The sequence below is a fragment of the Haliotis rubra genome, unplaced genomic scaffold (genome assembly GCF_003918875.1).
Source record: "Haliotis rubra isolate DU_JTF1 unplaced genomic scaffold, ASM391887v1 Scf1165, whole genome shotgun sequence".
Lineage (NCBI taxonomy): Eukaryota > Metazoa > Mollusca > Gastropoda > Lepetellida > Haliotidae > Haliotis > Haliotis rubra.
The window spans coordinates 117287-131089 of record NW_025765076.1 but is presented as its reverse complement, the minus strand read 5'-3'; the positions used below and the strand labels follow the sequence as shown (position 1 = coordinate 131089).

General features: G+C 37.7%; 2 long non-coding RNA genes and 1 pseudogene across 2 annotated transcripts; 2 read left to right on the top strand and 1 right to left on the bottom strand.

Moving 5' to 3' along the window:
* The first annotated feature begins 1350 nt into the window (after positions 1-1350).
* Positions 1351-3135, top strand: LOC124256785. The gene is made up of 3 exons (XR_006893099.1): positions 1351-1711; positions 2148-2264; positions 3100-3135. It is a non-coding gene; the product is annotated as an uncharacterized LOC124256785 (long non-coding RNA).
* Positions 3136-3178: 43 nt separating this feature from the next.
* Positions 3179-5114, top strand: LOC124256768 (annotated as a pseudogene).
* On the bottom strand, positions 3842-6744 carry LOC124256778. Its single transcript, XR_006893095.1, has 4 exons — positions 6368-6744; positions 5514-5748; positions 5214-5320; positions 3842-4151 (listed from the first exon to the last, which is right to left on the bottom strand). It is a non-coding gene; the product is annotated as an uncharacterized LOC124256778 (long non-coding RNA).
* Positions 6745-13803: the final 7059 nt, after the last annotated feature.

The window sequence follows — 13803 nt, the reverse complement described above, 5'->3', positions numbered from 1 at the left end:
CTACCTAAATATCACTTTTTAATGTTATCAAATGCAACATGTAAAGATAACTGGTTCGTTAAAGTTAGCCCTTTTCTCTCTCCATTCTCAACATAGCCTCAATCAAAAGTGTTTAGTCTCTGTTCAGCCCGACTTGGCCCGTGCTGTCAAAAACACCTTAAACCTCACACATGTATCTTGAAATGTGTTTAAATCCATAGATTAGTGTAATATCTACCTACATACCACTTCACAGAGTCTCAAAGCGTAGTATTTGAAGCAAGCACCTTCCTCAAAGTGAAGCCCTATTTTCTATACATTCTCAACAAAGACACAGTATCACAAGCTTTCGGTCCGGCTTGGCCAGGGCGCTCAAACGCACCTTATACCTCACAGATGTATCTTGAAATGTGTTTAAATCCATAGATTGGTATTATATCTACCTAAATATCACTTTGTAATGTTATCAAATGCAACATGTAAAGATAACTGGCTCGTTAAAGTTAGCCCTTTTCTCTCTCCATTCTCAACATAGCCTCAATGAAAAGTGTTTAGTCTCTGTTCAGCCCGACTTGGCCCGTGCTGTCAAAAAAATCTTAAACCTCACACATGTATCCTGATTTCTGTCTATATCTCTAGAATAGAGTTATATTTACCCAAGTACGTCTTTATAGAGTCTCAAAGCGTTGTATTTGAAGCAAACACCTTGCTCAAAGTGAAGCTATCTTTTCTACATATTCTCAACTAACAGTATCACAAGCGTTCGGTATGCCTTAGCCCGGGCTCTCAATAACAACTTAAACCACACGCATGTATTCTGATTTGTGTTTAAATCCATAGATTAGTATTATATCTACCTAAATATCAATGTGTGATGTTACAAAATGCCACATGTAAAGATAACTGCTCCGTTTAAGTGAAGCCCTTTTCTCTCTCCATTCACAATATAGTCTCAATCAAAAGTGTTTAGTCTCTGTTCAGCCCGACTTGGCCCGTGCTGTCAAAAACACCTTAAACTTCACACATGTATCTTGAAATGTATTTAAATCCATAGATAAGTATTATATCTACCTACATTTCACTTCACAGAGTCTCAAAGCGTAGTATTTGAAGCAAGCACCTTGCTCAAAGTGAAGCCCTATTTTCTATACATTCTCAACAAAGACACAGTATCACAAGCGTTCGGTACGAGTCTCAAATACAACGCTTTGAGACTCTATAAAGACGTACTTAGGTAAATATAACTCTATTCTAGAGATATAGACAGAAATCAGGATACATGTGTGAGGTTTAAGGTGTTTTTGACACACGGGCTAAGTCGGGCTGAACAGAGACTAAACACTTTTGATTGAGGCTATGTTGAGAATGGAGAGAGAATTGTCACAATGCATAGTTCCGACCGATCGCCCGTCAACCAATCAGATCGCGTCTTTCCGTCACCGCGGGATAGCTTGTTGCTAAGGCGCCATTAGGTCCCCCAAGCTTTCGGTTGTCAGGACATTTGACCCTGCAAAGTAGCTTGCCGTTTTTAGTGATAATGGGGAAACGCTGTGCATGGGGGACTTGCGATTCTGATGAGGGATATCCTGAGAGGCTTGGGAATGCACTTTTCATTCCTTTTCCAAAACTCAAGTTCCGTTTGGAAACGTGTTTGCGATGGATTCGGGCTTGTGGAAGACCCCATCATCAGCTGAATAACAACATCAACAAACACAAATATGTGTGTTCAAAGGTACATTTAATTATTGATTCATTAACCTGTGAAATAATTGTCAAAGGGAAGATTTCAGTGAGGTTATCTGTCTACTGGAATTATATATATTACGTATACTGGAATTATCTATTATGATACGTGCATACAATAGATCTAGTGCATATCTTAGCCGACTGCGTAGTGTAAATATTTATTATTTTTTTATATTAGATTTTTTATATTTTTTTATCATAATCATAACCTGTAGTGAAGTAATACTAAACTCAGTAGGACACTTCACAATGACTTTATATAATCAATAAGAAAAATGCCCAAATTGTCAGATTGTGGTACTGCCAGCAGATATTGTGATTTTATATTATCAAAAATCAATTTTGACTTTGCTCACTTCAAATATATGTGATTAGTGTTAGAATTTCTGAGGAATTTGATAATCAATGTCCTGTTTTGACAGCATTTCAAGACCAACAGCAGAGTTCCCATACCCTATTGCTATTGGGGGAAATGTGACCCCAACCCGGCCACCACCAAAAGAGAGGATCCGTCTGGATACCTGTGATTCATCTCCAAGGTATATTTTTTTTTAAAAAGAATGATACCTCTGATTCTTCTCTAAGGTATATTTTTTTTAAAAAAGAATTATATGTAACAGTTTAACATTTCAAGAATACAATGCCTATTAATAGTTGTTTTGATGTTTTTTGTGCTCATACTACCAACTTTACTATAATTATTTTAAAAAGATTTAATGTTAATGTGACAAACATCAGTATGTAAGAAACAACACAACAAAAGAATAGTACCTCATCTATTTTTTATTTTGTCCTCACTTGTCAGTGTATGGTGACTTTATTTAATCCCAAAATTTGGACAATGAAGAAAAATTATCAACTTATTTCATGCATCCCCAAAACATATAACCATGTTATTATAAAACAAGAGCGATAACAACATATAAATATAAAGCATAAAAATAACAACTCAAAACTTAATTATAAGTACACCTGAAATGGTTGACTTCAAAGTTGTGAAATTATGATAAATTATTAAATAATTTGATGCATGTAAAAACGATTGATCTGTAACAAATTATACAGAAACAAGTGTGATAACAAAATATACCTGTAAATAAAACTAACAAATCTAAAATAACAAAACAAGAAGATTAAACCATTGTGTAAGATGAATAATCTGTCCAAAATAAATGCGATCTTTACATGGAGATGAATATATAGAAAATATATGAATATAAAGAAAATTATATCAAATTTAAGTGACAACTGGCTATAAGGGTAAATTACTTACTCATGAATTTACCTTATTTAGATTTACAAAAAATATGATTTTACAATATTGCCACATATTTACTACAAATAACTATTTTTCTAAAAAAAATGTTATTTCAGACAACTGTTTCAAGCAAACAGAGAAATATCCCCCCAGGAAGTGTCTGTTGAAGAGAATCAAGGTACACAGACCGATGAATCATGTAAGTATAACATGGAAAAGCTCAGTTGGGGGCAGTCAATTATGGCACTTAAGGCAAAATCTTAATTGCATATTCAGTTGAAGCTGATAGTATTAGCAAATCAAAACCATTAGGCCATTATAATCAATTTAAAACATTTTGAAGTTATATAGCTAATTTCAAAGTCTTTCATAACAAGATGGAGACATTGTTTTTCCTGAAATAGGATAGTGAACAACGAATATCCAAAAGCACTTGATAGTTAACACCATCAATTATTGTACAATTTACATGTCAAGAAATGGTATGTTCTTTAAAGAATGCTTTTCTAGCATACATGTCATGTATTCAATGTCTGGGAAAATACGCTCAATGTACGCTCTCTTTTTTGGTGTCAACCACATATTCATAGAACTCAGCCCCGGTTAACATTAACTGTGCCTGAATTTGGGCATAGTGAGCATGTCTTTTGGATAGTTTGAGAATGGCAATTTCCTCCTTCTGCAAAAATAAATTTGTTATCTTTTCTCATGCTTCTTCAAGTGTAAAGTGTCAAGCTGAGTTCGGGCATTTAATTTCAATAATTCTGTTCTCCTTTTCACAACAATATATCTTGCCATCAGGAGTGGCTCCAAGGAAACTGAAATTGTTGTTGATTACTAGTCCACTCTCATGTAGATGGTTTGAGATTTTGTGTTCTAAATATCTTTTCTGGGCCTGTACTTCAATGTTCTTCCCATAGGAAAGAGATACTGAATGCATAGAAGTCTTGGGAAATAGACTGTTGAGGAAAGATAGTGTAGGTTTCTTCTTTCTGTTCATAACCTTTCCGAGGTTGGAAGCTGTAAGACGATTAGATCTTAGATCTTTTCCAGGATCTGTAAGTTGATACTGGGCATTAAGATCTTCATACCCAGGATCGAGTTGTACAGGTGACACTTTCGGAAACGTGATGGGGGCGCACGTAGTTGATACTGCACGTGATTTCATCTGAAAATAAGAAATTAAATCTTTAGAAATAATAACTTTAAGCCCGGACATATTATTTTATATATTTCATTCCAAATTACAAATTAGCCTGTTATTTTCCAGTCATCACTCCACTTGAGCAACACCAGACAGTCCAAATTCAGGATCTGAGATCCTAGGTAGAAGATCAAGGGCAACAGATCAAGGATATGAAGAAAATTTTAAAGGAAAAAGACAAGGGAATTGTAAAGTTGAGGGAGGAACTTAAGAAATGTCAAAGATTTAATGTGACCAGTGTCTTGGTGAGATCAGGGAAACTAAAGGGCCTGTTTAAATACTACACAGGCATTACTTATGTCAGGTTTCTTGCCATATTCAGTTATTGGCCTTCCTTCTGCCAGGTGATCAGGCATCATGTTTGAATTATGAAAAAGGTCATCGTGACATTAGAAATTTATCTACTAAAGATTGCTTGTTCCTGACTATGTCGACTGTGACACAGTTTTGGATTAAAAGACCTCGCTATGCGTTTTGGAATATCATTGCAATCAGGTGGTGTAATATTCAATACCTGGATTGAACACATGAACTTGAAAATGGGCCAGTAAAGTATATGGCCACATAAAAGTACTATCCTGCAAATTATGCCTGCAAAATTTAGAAAGGAATGTCCTTCATCCATGATGATTATTGATGGGACAGAACTGAAGACTCAAGTACCCTGTGCTTTAGGGTTACAGTCTCAGCTATACAGTGACTATAAGTCAAGTACTACCTTAAAGTGTCGTGTATGTTTTGCCCCTTGTGGTTCATTGACATTTGTTTCTGAATTGTTTACAGGTTCAATTTCAGATAAAGCTTTAACTGATCAATCAGGATTTTATGATGCTGTACGAGGCAGGTACAAGAATAGATCGATGTTGTTGCATCCTGTGATATGAATGTGATACTAGTCTCTATGAAATAAACATAATTTCATTTCCATGAAATGTTAGTCTTGTTACTTAAAAAATGATGTACTGATTGTTATGTTTTGACTGTTTTGAAGAACAGGATCCATGTCCCAATAGATTAAAACATTACCTGATATGACAAGACTGATCCCAAGCTAGACGTCTCCGAGCAGAGTGTTTAGTCACCGGGGTGCATCTGTCTGTAGCACATACTGCAGTGGGGTAATATGTGGAAGTCTGCAACAATATTCATCTACATTATATTCATTTGACACACAGTTTCTGAAAATTAAAAAATATATCCTTAGTTCAATGCGTATATACTCTTTATAGACCATTAGGACCAACTTTAAACCTGCACCTGTTTTAGTGATTATGTGCAAAACAGTTTTCACCAATTACAATACAAAAGTGACAAAAGTATCCATACCTGGTGTCACTGAACTTGACAAATGATTGGCTTCCTATTTCTAGACTGGGCAAGAGGTTGAGCCACAATCACTTGGTTGATAGGCACTGGGATGATCTTGTTGCCCCTGTGAATCTGCCACTGTTGCTGGAGGCTGGTGCAACTCTGTTTTTCATGAATGTGCGTGAAATTGTGAGGCTTCAATCCCTGAAGTGTCTTCACAAGGCCAATGATGTGGGAACATCTTTCACCAAATCTAAACAAAAATGAATTCATGTGAAGGAAATCTAAAGATTTTTTTTATAAAAATGAAATACCATTGTATCAAGAAAAACATCTAACCCAAAATCATGATACTTATTTTTAAGTGTATCAAAATGAACATATAATGATATAGGTGAAATCACAAATAATCTAAATTCGATTTTCAGTAGATTCTAACTTGTAATTTATTAAAGTCTTTACTTATAATTAATAGTACATTCTGTGCTAGGCATGGTGTTTCATTAATAAGTTTATATTTGAAACAGTATATTACTAGCCCTGCGTAACATTTGGAGGCTGATCGAAAACTAAACAATTGAATTTTACGGTTCATTTTTAGCCAAATTACTGAATGGATAAATATTCTGTTTCCTTTTTGCCGATAGTATATGTAAACCCGATGTACAATAAATACAGAAGTGTAAACATTCGTCATGTTTTGCTGCCAAACTTCGATAGGACTAGAAATCAATCAACACACCAGTCATAACCCGACGAGAACAAATGATCGGTCACTGTGCCATTGAAATGACAATCTCTTAATCTATCAGGCACTGATTTTAAGTGATTTATATGAGGATTTACTGACTTCTTATCAATGACGTACTTACCCAGCTTTACAAGAACAATAGCTGTGAACGATCTTCTCGGCGCTTGTGTCAATCCTCAAATGGAGGGTATGCGGGCTCCGATTCTTCGACATTGACCGCCAGCACATAGCATCAATGTCAGAGGTGTTGTCACGGTTATAAACTCGTATCTCATGGATATAACCCTGTGAAGAAATAGTGTAAGCCTGTCTGTTGCGATTTCTGCGTCAAAGTAGGATGATCTGGCAAGAATGCAACAGATATTGTGTCGAGAACTGTCAACAGGCAAACGGTGCCTGATCGTGTATCCGCCATTTTGACAGCTCGGCATCCCAAAGCTTGGGGGACGTAGCAACAGTAACCAAGGTGGGCGGAGCTTGGGTCGGTAGTCGGAACTATGCATGTACGAGTGATTACGGGAAATATGTCCCTCGTGAAATTAATGTTGAAGTCCCTCGCTTTTTAGGGACACATTTCCCGTAATCCCTCGTACCTCGTGGGTTATTCTTTTTATTACCCATTCTGTAATTAAACCGAGAAACTAGTACTTATGAACTCAACGCTGCACCTTGTTATGTGTTTACAACGTAATCAGCCGATCCGTATTAATGCGCAGAGGAAAAAAGCAAACGGCTCACGACTTATGGAATCGCATACGAACCCCAATAAACTACACAATTCATCAGTTTCCAAATTCGAGTACAATCTCATATGTTATCTACTCGTGACAGAAAGTGGGTGACTGTGGTTGGATACAAAACAGCAAAAACCTGTCAATCTTTTTGAACATTAACTGATATAACAGTGAAAATCTGCAAGCGAACAATAAAACGCAGGAATGGTGAACTTTTTTCTAAGAAGTCGGTTCACAAGTATTAACGTTTGTCAACATTTTGACTGTGACCTAGGCTTGGCTCGCGTCAGTGTCCTTGTCAGGAACGATAACTCTAACTTTAGTCCGAGTCCGAGTCGACAACAGGCAAAATACGCCTTTTCGGTGCAGGTGGTTGGTTGAAAGAATAATCATTTGAAATAGTGAAGTTGAATACTCCACCGTAAATGGACCAGAAAAAACAGTATGAACAGCATGGATATCAACTGAAACTGAATTCATCTAGAACATGACTGATTGGGACTGATTCGACTGAGGCTTTGGTGCATTTTGTAGGCAAGGGAGATATAGGCCTGTGTCACGTGGTGTGGAATCACAATTGGACGACAAAAGTCTGTAGATGTTTTGGTGTTGTTTTTCATTCATTGTTGAATAACTGTTGATTGATTGAACGTTTTTGTTGCCCTGACACTTGCATGATCGGGTGAGCTGGAACAACTTTGTCAGACAAACTTTGAATCACGCGTTTCCTGGCGCTATGGTTTGTCAACCGTTTGTTATTAGAAAGCCCTGCTTTACTTGCCACTGTTTTCATCAGTGATTTCCAGTTTGTTTCTGCTAACCGGTTGACGTTAAACCAAGTATTTGCGGTTCGTACCCCAAACTGGGTGTTTGTTGCCAAATAGAATGGATGATCATCGTTCGAGAAGTTTAGTGGTCTCAAGTCACGGTACGACTTGTAAACAGCGACTGGACAACACAGATCCCCAGGTTGTGCCCATTCTTTAGGAGCAAGATCGCGAGACTGGTCACCCTGACGGGTTTTGACTGCCGTTCAATATACTGGAGATATTCTCGGTTCTCTGAATCAACTTTTAGTGTTACATCACCCCATTGCATACGCCTATACGGGGTCGCCGATCTCAAGCCAAAATAGACGTGTTGTTCCGCCATAATGTGTTCACAATGGAATCTGGCGTGCTAGTGCCTAGTTGGCCACATTCACGGAGTTTCTGTAATTCAGTGTCGGATGCAGGATCAACACGGAATGGTAGGTTCCCTTTACCTTGTTTTTTTAATGACTTGAGTTTTGATTTAAAAAACACCCTCAGTTTCATGAAATGCATTGACTCGGCTAACACATGTGAGTACCCTTTTCGCTTGAAATAGCGTTCAACGCTACCCTTTTTTCCCCGGAGGGAAGACTGTTCATACATCGAACCATCAGATTTTCTTGCCGATATGAAAAATTTACATAGGATCAGTGTTCAGTTCATGGGGGGCAATGTCTTCAAGCTGTCTTGGATCATTAAGACACTCGCGGAGAAATCTATAAACAAGATTCGTGTCCAATTTTGTCTTTTTCATTGTGTTTTCGTTTTCGTTCACAGCCAAGAAGTTATCAATGTCATGGTCAAAAATAGGAACAAATCTGTCAAAAGTTTTGTTTTCGATTGGGGGTTAAAAAAATCATCTTGTAGCAAGTCATTTATGACACTCTGAGGCAGGTGGGGACTTTGGTGAGAAACCGACTCTCTCGAGATTGTTTCCGGCAACACTTTCAGTCTGTACCTTGCAACTTCCATTTCTCCATATTCCGTGTTTATCACATACACGTGAAAAGGAATTTAGTGGTTGTGTTATTCATGTTACACGACCAGTAATGTATCCGTCCTTCTTGACCACGTCATTGACTTTGACTGGCGTTAACTGGGTAGCCATGTTTCTTTACAAAAGACGATTTTATCAATTTTAGACAATTTTTTTATTACAAAACATGTTAAGTAGACGACGCTATATTGTTAATGAAGTATGAAATAAAACATTAAATTAGCATCAAAATCAAAATCCTGTATGTTGTTTTTGTTCTGTTTTGAAATTTCTTATAAGTGCGATTACATCAAGGTCAATTTATCAATGAATCGATGAAATTTTATGAATGAACGTAGTGTGTGAAAGTAAAATTCCGGGATCCAATGAAAATGTATAAGTATACGATCAACCAATCAACGTCGAGAATCACTAAATTGCACACTGTGCAAATATCAAAAATAAATTACACGGGATCTCGTCACCCGTATGGGTAAAAAATAAAACAAGTCATGACGTCAACCAACTAAAGTGGTGTCATTTGTCAGTAATAGCATTACAGTTGATGATAATGCTTGTACTCTGTTAATAATGGTGCAACATTAGTCCAAATACATCTACATAACCAGAGAGTAAGGGAATGTTAGAAATAATTAACATAATAAATATCACCATCCCTTTAGCTGTTACGTCCTTCCGCATGCTGGGCGAGTCCAAATTTCTTTAAATTTGTGATACATCGCATTCGGTTATAATGTAGATTTTTGCATTGAAATAGTTTGGTGTGCCGTTAAAAAAGCATCACGAAAATATAGTGTCCGTATCCACAGGAAATTTTCGTGGACCCGAGTTACAATGACCTGGTGTTAAGCCCGGCGGAGTTGTGCCCCTTATCTTTAAGTGTGTGTGTGTGTGCGTGCGTGCGTGCGTGTGTGTGTAAATTCTGTCATTTAAGGCAAGTTATGTTACACATTGAATGCATAATGTTCTACATAAGCTTACAAATCCATTAATAAAATCTCAGGCAGTGCTTCCGTCGTTTCTCTAAAGATGCCAAATAAAAAACCCTTCGGACTGTGCTGTACGTTAAAAGTGGGGAAATTTACTGTTTTTTTACCGCATAAGAAAATTGCGGACAATGTCTACTTTTAAAGCCGCATAAGTATGTGTACTTGAATTTACATCATTTGATATGAAATTTGATATCAACATCTATGTAACTGTCACTGCCCATCGGACCAGTTTCCTAAATTATGGCAGACAATGTGACAAAGGCAAAAACAGAATGTTCTTCAGAAGTTTATCACATTGTCTACACAGCATATGTTCATGCTTGACTTCGTAATACCTAGATTACCCGTGAAATCCTGATTAGACTTGGTCTTCAGTAACCCATGCTTGTCGTAAAAAGCGACTAACAGGTGGTCAGGCACGCTGACTGGGTTGACACATGTCATCGTATCTCAACTGCCTTGAGCGATGCTCATGATGTCAGTCACTAGATTGTCTGGTCCAGACTTCATTATGTACAGCCCACCAACGTATAGCTGGAGTATAGGTCAGTCACGAGATTGTCTGGTCCAGACTTCATTATGTACAGCCCACCAACGTATAGCTGGAGTATAGGTCAGTCACGAGATTGTCTGGTCCAGACTTCATTATGTACAGCCCACCAACGTATAGCTGGAGTATAGGTCAGTCATTAGATTGTCTGGTCCAGACTTCATTATGTACAGTCCACCAACGTATAGCTGGAGTATAGGTCAGTCACGAGATTGTCGGGTCCAGACTTCATTATGTACAGCCCACCAACGTATAGCTGGAGTATAGGTCAGTCACGAGATTGTCTGGTCCAGACTTCATTATGTACAGCCCGCCAACGTATAGCTGGAGTATAGGTCAGTCACTAGATTGTCTGGTCCAGACTTCATTATGTACAGCCCACCAACGTATAGCTGGAGTATAGGTCAGTCACTAGATTGTCTGGTCCAGGCTTCATTATGTACAGCCCACCAACGTATAGCTGGAGTATAGGTCAGTCACGAGATTGTCTGGTCCAGACTTCATTATGTACAGCCCACCAACGTATAGCTGGAGTATAGGTCAGTGCGATCTTTTACAAACAAACGCCGCGCAAACGGAATTCTCGCAGAGCGTTCACTTTTCAGACCTTATGAAAATGTGCGTCAGACACACAATCTAGAGTTTATTGCTTATTAAATATGGCTTAAGTTTTACCGAAAACCTTAAGTGAAAAAAACGATCAGACTAAGTTTATAAACAGCCTTAACCCCCTGGGTGCCACAAGGACATATATGTCAACCCTCATTTTGAAGTCCAATAGAATTCTAAATATATCACGCACGCAAATATACTTCACATTTTTGAATTCTGTGGGAGATTCCCTGTTTCTTGATACCATCCACAATTATCTCAGACAAAGCTAAAGTGCTTCAAGTAACCTTTCAAAACATGCTTCATCGTAAATGTCGCCATTTCGCGATTCACAGCGTTATTTGCTGCATGTTTTGAAATGTGGAAATCGGATAATTCCTGGGAGTAATGAATTGAAAAACATAGCATATCAATGATCGCTGATATCGGTGTTTCATGAAATCACTAATGATAATTCTGAAACGTTGCCGACGACCCTGGAATCGATTGGGATGTTTTCGAAAATACACTAACACGAACGCCGTAGAGCGCTTTCCGCCATATTTGATTGTGTTTACAAAATCACGTTTCGCGAAGGCCGTTATTGAGACGCCAATTGCATGACTGAATTCCCCATACATTTAAGAATTAATTACAAATGGTCTTTGTCACCAATACTAACTGTCTAGATGAAATCAAACAAAACATAAAAGGGGGTGAAAAGGAACGCTGTGCTCGAAAGACTGCGCTTGTTTGAAATATAAACAAAGACAATTTCCGATTTTACACTGCCGTCTATCCATTGCTTGCAATGGCTCAATACCTTTAGAATATGTATGGAAAGAATATCGTAGCAAGAAATGGGAAATTACAAATAAAGTACAATGCAATGATTTGATAATTCATAAGAAATTGTCAAAGTTTCCGTGCAGCGTGACGCCATGACTCACGCAAAATCAGGCAGAACAACAACATAAACTGTAATTATCAACATTTCTGGTCGCTTCTCTTACTTACAATCAACACGATAAAAACATTTACCATTATTATTTTTCATTTACGTTCAATTAATGCCAAACAGGTTGCCGTGTTGCTCACAATAAGATACGCAGTCATACGGTCTAATTGTTGATATGTTCAAAACACTATTAAAATGATAAAATCGTTCATTTTGTGTTTTGTCTAAAGAGTGTTAAATTCTGACATATAAGCCGAGACCTTGTATACAATAAATGGACATTAGGTATATTCTAATCAGCATACAATGTCGTCTTTTTCCGACGTCGCAAAATGCATAAAACAAGCAATGACGTCAACAAAAACGTTGTATTATTTTCAGTAATTTCATTAGATTTGAAGATATGGCTAGTACTCTGTTAATAATGATGCCAAATTAGTCAAAATACATCTACACAAACGGGAGAATATGGGAATCTAAGAACTAACTTATATATCGGATAGGGCCATCCAAATCGCTATATTACATGCTTTCTCATGCAGTACATTGTAATCTTTTCTCATAAATTGTGAAACTACCAAAACGTTTTCTCTCACATTGGGGAACATAATGTACGCAAAATCATTATGACAGTGAGATGACGCTGACAGGTGCCATCAGTTCAACATGTTTGGTGAATGTCGTTTGTGTATACTGTGAAATAAACAAGAAAATGGGTGAGTTACAGCTACAAATTCTGAGCAGGGATTTTGGCTCGGAATCGAGAAATCACGAGTTTTCGATCTTCCGAAGACCCAAGCTCCCAAAGTACTGCTTCGATTTTTGTGCTGTATGTCTCATTTTGTAGGTAAATCTATTGGCTAAAACCTGTGCATACTTTAAATGGGATAAATACAGTGAACATTGTTGAATTCGCCCTGAAACGAACTTGGTGTATTGACCTCGTTACATCCCTTTCCTTTTATATAGTACTGAGACCCCGTCAGTGACAGTATTTACCTTGATGGCAGTTTTTAGCGTCACAAGCCCAAGTGCGTCATAGAAGAAAATCCATTTTCGACATTTATTGCGAGTCATTTTTAACGTTGAGCGTATAACGTTATGCATAAGCACACAAACCCACTTCATATCCATTTATGTCTTTCAGATATCAGGCTGTAGTTTCTTCGCTCATACTTTCCGTAAAGATGCCGATTTAAAAACAATTGTAGCACAGAGCTTTTATCGGTGCACGATAAAAAGCGGAGAAATTAAATGTTTTTTAACGCATAACAAAATGTTGGACAACATTTAACAGTGTCTATTACTCAATAGTTGTAGTTAGTTGTACTTATATTTATACCAACGGATAGGAAGTGTAATTTTCTACATTTCTGTGTAAGTTTATAGCCGTACGCAGATCCAGGACCACGCGAGCGCAATTCTTGCACAACGCTCACCTTTCAAACCTTATGAAAATATGCACCTGAAAAAAACCTCGGCATCCAGGGTTTAAGTTTTTGGAAAAATGCGGCCTCGGGGGTATTTCAGTACTTAGGTTAACGTTTTGCATGACAAACTCATTCCTTGATCAGACTTTTGATGCCATTTTGTTTTCAAAAGTTCGGAAACCGCTAATCCTTGAACATTGAGTGAGTGGATGAGTTTAGTTTTAAGACGTTTTTATCAATATTCAAGCAATATCACTGTGGTGAACACCAGAAATGGACATGTTACCCATGTCGGGAATCGAATCCGGGTCTTCGGCGTGATTTAACCACTAGGATACCCTACCGCCCCCTTGAACACAGAACAATGAACAGCGGATGACTGTTGTTCTATACAGGTGATACAGTAACCCTGTCATCAAGCCAGCAGTGTGCGGGAGTGTAACACTTGGCACAGAAAACAGCTGGTCACGACCACAACACCGTGACGTCATCA